Source organism: Solanum tuberosum, unplaced genomic scaffold, assembly GCF_000226075.1.
Source record: "Solanum tuberosum cultivar DM 1-3 516 R44 unplaced genomic scaffold, SolTub_3.0 scf00359, whole genome shotgun sequence".
In the NCBI taxonomy this organism is placed as follows: domain Eukaryota; kingdom Viridiplantae; phylum Streptophyta; class Magnoliopsida; order Solanales; family Solanaceae; genus Solanum; species Solanum tuberosum.
Window position 1 is genome coordinate 238,252 of NW_006239281.1, and position 8,891 is coordinate 247,142.

An 8,891-nucleotide genomic window follows, 5' to 3' on the forward strand; every position below is an offset into this window, starting at 1 on the left:
TTACTGCAGAAATAACCTTACTGACACTTCTATTCAATTGCGGTTAATATTTCCGAAAGAAAGTAAATACATAAAGTAAATGTTGGGTTGTTTGTGTTCAAGTAAGCAATGTTTAGTTCAGATTAATAGTCAACAAAAGCAAACAATAGTTTCAAGATTTTAGTAATTGATTTAACGAGACTGGGATTGTGTTCTCCATGACCTTTAATTCACTCTTGAATTCTATACAAGTAACTATTCATTGTTAATATTACATGTTCCTAGCAAGTTAGATACATCTAATCGTTTCTCAGCCCTATTAAATTACTTCCACTATTTTCCTCTTGGTCTTAGAGTGTTTTTAAGTTTACACGTGCATGCTTGCTAATGGAATTTGATTATAACTTTTCCTAATTATCACTTATCTCTCGAAAAGTGATAAATACAGGAAAGTTCTAATGTGTGCACTCATTAGAAAGCAGTCATTATGAAAGTAGAATCAACATGTGCAATTAACAACTAAACGTTACTCGTATTTTGAATCCATAGTTATGTTTTAGTCATAGTTCCCACAACCCTAGTTGTGGTGTTTAGCTATTCATTATATCAAGAAAACCAACTGAAGATATTATTGAAAGCATAATATAAGAGACTTACAATAATAGCAAACCAAAAAATTCTTGATCATCAACACTAAATCATGGACACAAAGTTTCAATCCAAAGTAATTGACCAAGCAAGGTGTTCAAAAATGGAAACTATCGTTTCTCCATACTCCCAATGGCTCAATGTAAAACGAACGATAAAAAGTAATAATATGAACATAAACCCTAAAAATTTAAAATAGTCTTTGAAAAGAGTCCCACGCGAAGTAGGATTTCTGTTGTCGAAAGGTTTCACGGGCAGGGTGATGGCTCGTCTAAGGCTAGACAGCTCGTCAAGCTCTCTGTGGTCCCATACTTAGATAGTGTGGGTAACTACTAGAAAACTTGTCTAGTGCTCTGTGGACTTGTGCCTTCACTTGGGTGACTATTTGATTGCCTGTCTCTATTCCATGAGCCCTCAAACGGCTCGTCAATTGGACCACGACCCGTTTGGGGCTCCGTGGTATTCATGCTTCACATAGGCATATGAAGGTCTTCACTGTCTCCCTTCCACGGACCCTCAAACAGCTTGTCAACTGGACCACGACCCATCTGGGGCTCTGTGGTGTTGACTTCAACTCTATTTTTCTTCATTTTTCTATCTTTTGCCTCCAAGTGTTTTACATGTTCAACATTAAAGAAAACATCATATCCACATAAACAAGCTCGATTTCTCGCACTAATCCTTAGTTTTGAGCGTCAAATGTTCTATGAGTTCACGACACATAATACACAAACTATCGTGCACTGGTAGGATCACACAGCTAGTCCAATATACACATATAAGCAATTCACCCCCAAATAGTAATCACAAGGCAATACGAAATATAGCAATCAACTACAGATAGGCTATCATTCATATGTCATGACAAAAAAGTAACTAACCAATGCATAACATGTCCCACATGATCATAATGCAAATACTGGTCCTCTCGTGGAACCTCAAACACATGCATGGTCCTCTCACGGAACCCAAACCAAACTGCAGTATCATATCAGGCATGGTATCTGAGCAAACCATATAAAGTCATACCAAAGCCAACCGACAATATTTTTTACCGATATGGTACTCAAGCCAACCAACAAACATATCAAGCATGCATAATAACATAACACAACAAGCATGCATAATCACATAGCACAATGAACAGGACAACTTGAACCCATAAGTTACAATCACAAGTTCATCTCATATGCATCCTATCATACATAGCACAATATGACACTATACGCGATAAACATGCATATATACATAACCCGGAACCATACAACCATCACCTATCTCAAATCAAGCCCATTGGAAACTCTAAATAGTTGAGCTTTCCCTTGCGAAGTGGATTGGCTTTATCTTGGTCTATAATAACAATACAAACAACAATCAATCACACTTGGCTTATTCATTTATCGGGATTACAAACAAATCACAACTCCGGCCAAAATGTGATCATCTTCCCTAACTTAGGGCACCTTCCCACCATGAAATCATGCTCAAAACTTTTCATCAATGTTAACCACCTAGTTTCAAAGGCTTAAGAAATAATTTACAAGACTGAGGAGTCAAATTCTTACCTTTACCAATCAATTTCATGGGAGAACTTATCCAAGGATGCCAAAAATTGCCCTTCTCTATTTTCAAGAACACAATTGTATAATATACGGTTTTTGGGTAATTTTCTGCATAAAATCATATTTCCCTCGGTATAGCGATGCCTGCCTCTCTATTACGACAACTTACCTTATTATAGAGGTCTGAGCGCCACTATAACGGGAGGTCATTTGCTATTGTGGGATCAACGAAAGTTCAGAGGCTCAACATCTTAAAATAGGCTCTTTTTACAACACAACTCATTCCTTTGACGTTCCAACATATGCCTTTTATGCCAAGTTCAATTTTGAGAGTTCTGCTTACTCAAATTTGATTCCAAAAAGCCTTATGGATTCCTTAATGTCTTGGCTACAAGTATACATCTGTTAAGTCTCAACAAAAAACCCCACCCTTTCCTTGATGGACCTAGACCTCACCTAGCCTAGATCCCATCTAAGGCTGGCCTAGCTAAAAAATTTCAAGTTACTACCATGATAGTTTTCTGACCCAAATTCCTTCCCTATAGACCTACTCATAATGACCGGTTAGGCTGTTACAATAGATACCAATTTACCCATCACGCATCCCTGAGTGATCAAACAAGAAAAAATAGGCTAAAATAGAAAATAGGGTAGTACTTGAAAACAAATGATGATAATTGTCTCGGATATCCCTTTATGTATCCCAAGTAGCCTCCTCATCTAGAAGATGTTTCCACTCAACCTTTACTGATTTGATCTCTGATGTCCTCAATTTCCAGACATCCCAATTAAGAATCTCAACTAGTTTCTCTTCTTATCGCAAGTCCTTGTCCAACACAACTAAGTCCCATTTAATGATGTAATATCCAGCCGCATGGTACTTTTCAGCATAGACACATGAAAATACCAAATAGACCCCAAATAGTTTGGGTGGTAGTGCTAACTTGTAAGCCACTGGAAGCACACGCTCAAGAACCTCAAAAGGACCAGTGTAACGAGGGCGAAGTTTACCCTTTTTACCAAACCTCATGACCTCTTCATAGTTGACACCTTCAATAGAACATGTTAACCATTCTAAAAATCCATGTCTCTTACCTTGCGATTTGCATACTCTTTCAACTTACTATGGGCTGCCAACAACTTAGCATGAATTCCCTTCACCCTTTCCTAAGCTTCCTTCACCAGATCAACACCCAAAGGTTTCACGTCTCCAGCCTCAAACCATCCTATGGGATATCCACATCCCTCCCATATAGTGCTTCAAATGGTGTCATATCAATGCTGAAGTGATAAATATTATTATAGGAGAACTCACATGAGGGTAGAAATTGATCCCAATGGCCACCAAAATCAATTACACATGCCCTCAACATGTATTCTAATAATAGTCCTCTCTAACTGCTTGTTAGTCTGTGGATGGAAAGTTGTACTAAAAGTGAGTTGAATTCCCAACGCCTCGTGCGGCTTACCCCAAAACTTAAAAGTAAACAGAATGTCACAGTCTGAAATGATAGAAGGGGCACCTTGTGCAGCCTTACTATCTCCTTGAAATAAACCTTTGTCAACTGTTGTGAGTTGTAATCTACTACGGCCGAAATGAAGTGGGTTGAATCAACCTGTCAATAATAACCCAAATAGAATCATATTTCTCCAAGGTCTTGGGTAGTCCTACAACGAAATCCATGGCTATCCTCTCCCACTTCCATTGAGGAATGGGCATCCTCTAAAGCAAATATGTTGGCCTTTGATACTCATACTTTACCTATTGGAAATTCTAGCACTTGGAAACATACTCTACAATGTCCTTATTCATCCCAAGCCACCAGTAAAGTAGCCTAAGATCCCTATACATCTTGGTTACACCAGGATAAATAGAATAGTGCGAACTGTGAGCCTTTGTCAATACACTCTAAATGAAGTCATCAATCCGAGGAACACAAGTCCTCCCTCTAAACTTCAGCACATCATCATCATCAAGTGTGGCATCTTGGGTCTCCCTCGACACCACCTTACCTTTGAGCTTGGCCAACTCTTCATCCTCAAATTGTTTAGTTATGATTTTCTTTGTGAAGGTGGGCCTAACCTCAATACTGGACAACACCCCATCCTTCTAAGAGAAACACAACTGCATGAACTTAGCCTCCAAAGTCTGAATTTCTCTAGACAAAGGTCGATTAGATACCCAAGCAAGCCACACTGCCCATGCTAACTGTCTTTCAGCTCAATGCATCTACCACAACATTAGCTTTGACCGGATGACACTGAATGGTCAGATCATAATCCTTGAGCAACTCCATCCATCTTTTATGTCTTAAGTTCAGATCCTTTTGAGTGAACACATGATGAATATTACGATGATCACCGAATATTTCACACTTAAATCTATACAAATAATGTCACCTAATATTGAGAGAAAACACAATTGCCGCCAACTCAAAGTCATGGGTAGGGTAGTTCCTCTTATGAACCTTCAATTATCTGGAAGCATAAGCTATTACATTCTTCTCCAATATCAATACAACACCCAAACCTAAATGTAAAGCATCGTAATAAATAATGAAATCCTTACCTTCCACCGGAAATGTCAAGACTGACGTTGTAGTCAAAAGATCCTTGAGCTTTTGAAAGCGCTCCTCACATTTATCTAACACAAAATATACCTCTTTTTGAGTCAACATGGTCAAATATGTAGCAATAGAAGCAAAGTTTTTCACAAAGATATGATAATAGCCAGTAAGCCCTACAAAACTTCTCACATTTGTCATGGCGCTAGGCCAAACCCAATTCTTGATTGCCTTAATCTTCTGGGGATCTACCATCACCCCTTTCTTGGAAACCACATGCCCATGAAACTAACTAAAGCATCCAGGATTCGCTCTTATATAATTTACTATACAACTTTTGTTTCCCCAAGATACCTAGAACAGTACGAAAATGGTCTACATGTTCCTCCTCTCCCTTGGAGTAAATCAAAATATCATCGATAAAAACAATCAGAAAGGAATCCAAAAAAGGCTTAAGAACCCATTTATCAAACTCATAAATACAGCAAACGCATTAGTCAGCCCAAATGATATCACTAATAACTCATAATACCCATACCAATTTGGAAGGTTGTCTTAGGTATGCCCTCTAGTCTAATCTTTAACTGATAGTACCCCAACCTATAATCAATCTTAAAAAAGGTAGACACACCCTGCAACTGGTCAAACAAATCATTTATCCGAGGCAAGGGATAAATATTCTGGATAGTAACCTTATTCAACTACGGTTAATCTATCTATATCCTTATACTACCATCCTTTTTGTTCACAAACAAGAAAGGAGCACCCTAATAATAAGGACTAGAACGAACAAACCCCTTTATCAAGAAATTTTTGAAGCGGAGTCTTAAGCTCTCTCAACTCTACCGAAGCCATGTGATAGGGAGGAATAGAGATTGGGTGTGTTCAAGCTCTAAGTCTTATAAAATTCTATATCCCTATATGGAAGGCATACCATGAAGATCTGCAGGAAACACCTCCAGAAATACAAAAACCATAGGTACAAACTCAATATAATCAGACTCTACTCTAACATCCTAAATATGAGCCAAATAGACTAAACCAACCTACCCTACGAGTTTGCTAGCCGAAGGAATGATATGATCTTTAATGGCTTAGACTTGTACACCCTCTCCCACTCTAACCTTTCCATCCCAAGGATCTCTCTAGTTATTATTTTAGCATTACATTTCAACACAACAAAATAGGGGGACAACAAAGTCATACACAAAATCAAATCAAAGTCTAGCATATCATACATTACTAAAGCTACCCGAGTTTGTAGGCCCATAAACAACACAGAACAATCACGATACACATAGGTTACTACGATTGACTCTTCAATAGGGATAACAACAAAGATAGGGGCATCGAGGGTATCACAAATCAAACCACAACCTAGATCAAACGTCACATATATATTATAATAAATAGAACCCAGATCAAACAATACATTAGCCATCCGTCCACATACAAGAATAGCACATGTGATAACAACATCTTATGCCTCCGTCTTTTGTCTGCCTGAAAACACATAAAACTTGGCTCTATTGTCATTTTAGCCAACCCTTCTCCATGGATGCACCACTCCTTTCCCCGTATTACCATTACATTGGCCTCCACGCCTCCCTTATTATCTTCTCACCCACCATGTGGACGTCCTCTACTGTGATTACCTCTATCCTTAAGTACCACTACTCTAATCTGTTGCTGAGCCTAAGTAATTGCCTGCGGGGGCATTCCCTCTTAAAGTGTCTGGGCTCACCACAATGAAAATAACCAAATTCAAGTGAAGGCATGTTGGCTGATGCATAAGAAGACTCTTGACCCCATTATTAGCGGACATAACTAAGTGAACAGGACGAGGCAAAAATACATGATGGCCCGAACATCTTGAATATGAACCGCTGGAATTATCCACATTCTTGGGTCTCTTTGTCTCTACATTAGCCTGCCCCGCCTGTTGAACTCTTTCTACCCTTTTCACAAAATATGAATCTCATTAAAACCCTTTCTCACCGAGGTCATATGAACAGACAAGACCTGCATATCAAAATTCAAACCTTTGACGAACAACTAGATCCTTTCCTCTTCAATGCTCACCAACTACGTATAGCGTATCGATATAAGGCATGGAACTTAGCCTCATAAGCAACCATAATCAAACTACCCTGCTCAAGAGCGATAAACTCATCCTTCTTCTTATCACTCAAAGTGTGAGACACCTACTTCTCCAAAAACAAGGCATGGATCTGAGCCCAAGTCAATAGAGGTAAAACTGACGAATGACATTCCACATAATCTCTCCACCACTACTTTGCCTCACCCTAAAGATTGAAAGTCACAAACTCAACCCCCATGTTGTTGTGCAATGCCTAACTTGTAAAGTCTCTCATAGCAATCCAGGATGAACTCATAGTATCCTCCCCCTCAAAACCATGAAACACTAGAGGTTTAAGCTTCAAGAACTTAGTCAACATCTCATTCTCTCTACCAATCATCACAGGGCCAAATAATAGATAGAAAAAGTGTTAGCCCCATCATCCCTATCCATATTGGGATCAATGGCAACAACTATTTGAGTAACCAAAACTTGAGTAGTCTAAACTATGAGAGTGGCTCCAGTACTTGCCAACCCTCAGAAAAGCGAGTACATGCTGAACAGTCTCTACATTCATAAGGGAAGACCTGTTATCCAGTATGTGTCCTTACCTCATTCTCAACCTCATCCTTGATCTCGATCTTAACCTCTTCCTTGATAAATGGATCTTGTGGTGGGGGTGGGGTTGCTACCCTTGGTGCTTCAACATTATGAGCTCCACCGCTGGTGGGTGTTTCCCTTCCTTTGCCCCTGCCCCTTCCCCTACCTCTTCTTCTACCTCTACCACACCCTCTTAGTGTGGGCTCAGTAATTGGTTTTGCTGCTGGAGCTACAACTCTGATGTCTTTACATCTAGTATCAACCATCTACAAACACAAGCATGGAAGAGGTTATATACCAATTTGGATTACCAGATACTAACTAGAATCAAGTTACTACATGAAGGAAGACAAAAAAAGGATTTCTAAAAGTCTTGTAGCCTCTTGCAGAAAAGTACATACTTCTTCGTACCATTTCACAAGAGTAGACTCGTTTTGGTATGACAAGTCAATGAACTTAGGGAGCTGATACCAAGGTTTTCATGGCCCAAATCATCATAAGTAACACCCAGGTTAAACTAATCTGGTGGGTGAACCATGAACTAACTCGAACCAACCCCATAATATTTGAATTACTAATGTTCATCATAAATAAGGGAAATAATTTAGTTTGCTAGAGAATTGAGTCCCCATAAACTCAAATCAATAGCCAAAATATAAACATCTACCTGCGAAAATAACCCCTAAAATCTGAAAGTTACCATACCAAACTCTAGAAATAATAGAACTAGGGATGCAACCCTGAAAGCTAATTATAAATAATCATATAGTTTGTGTCCAAACAAATGGGCAAGAAACTGTGGAGGAATCCATGGAAGCATGAAAGACAAATCTAACCCTTGGACTCAAAATTAAATGGAACAATTGTTGGGAAGACTTATTGCACTCAACAGAAAAGGAACAAGTGCAGTATCAATAAATAAACAACTGTGTACAAGTAGGATAACACGGCTAGTCCAATATATACATATAAACAATTCACCATAGAATAGTAATCATAAAGCAATACACAATATAACAATAATTACCAATCATATATAAACTATCAGTTACGTGTCATGAAACCACAAAGCAGTAACTAACCAATGCATCACATGTACAATATGATAATAATGAAAATAGTGATCCTTTCATCGAACTTGAAACAAATACCTGGTCCTTTCATAGAACCCAAACCAAACTTTAGTATCATACTAGGTGTGGTACCGACGCCAACCGTATATAGTCATACCAGGTGTGGTATCCGAGCCAACCAACATTATCTTGTACTAACGTGGTATCTGAGCCAACCATGAAGCACATTAACAGAAAAAGCATGCATAATCACGTAGCACAATGAACAAGGCTACTTGAACCCACTAGTTACAATCACAAGTTAATTTCATATGCTTCCGATCATATATTGAACAATATGACACTACAAGCGATGAATATGCAAATATACATAACCCGAAACATA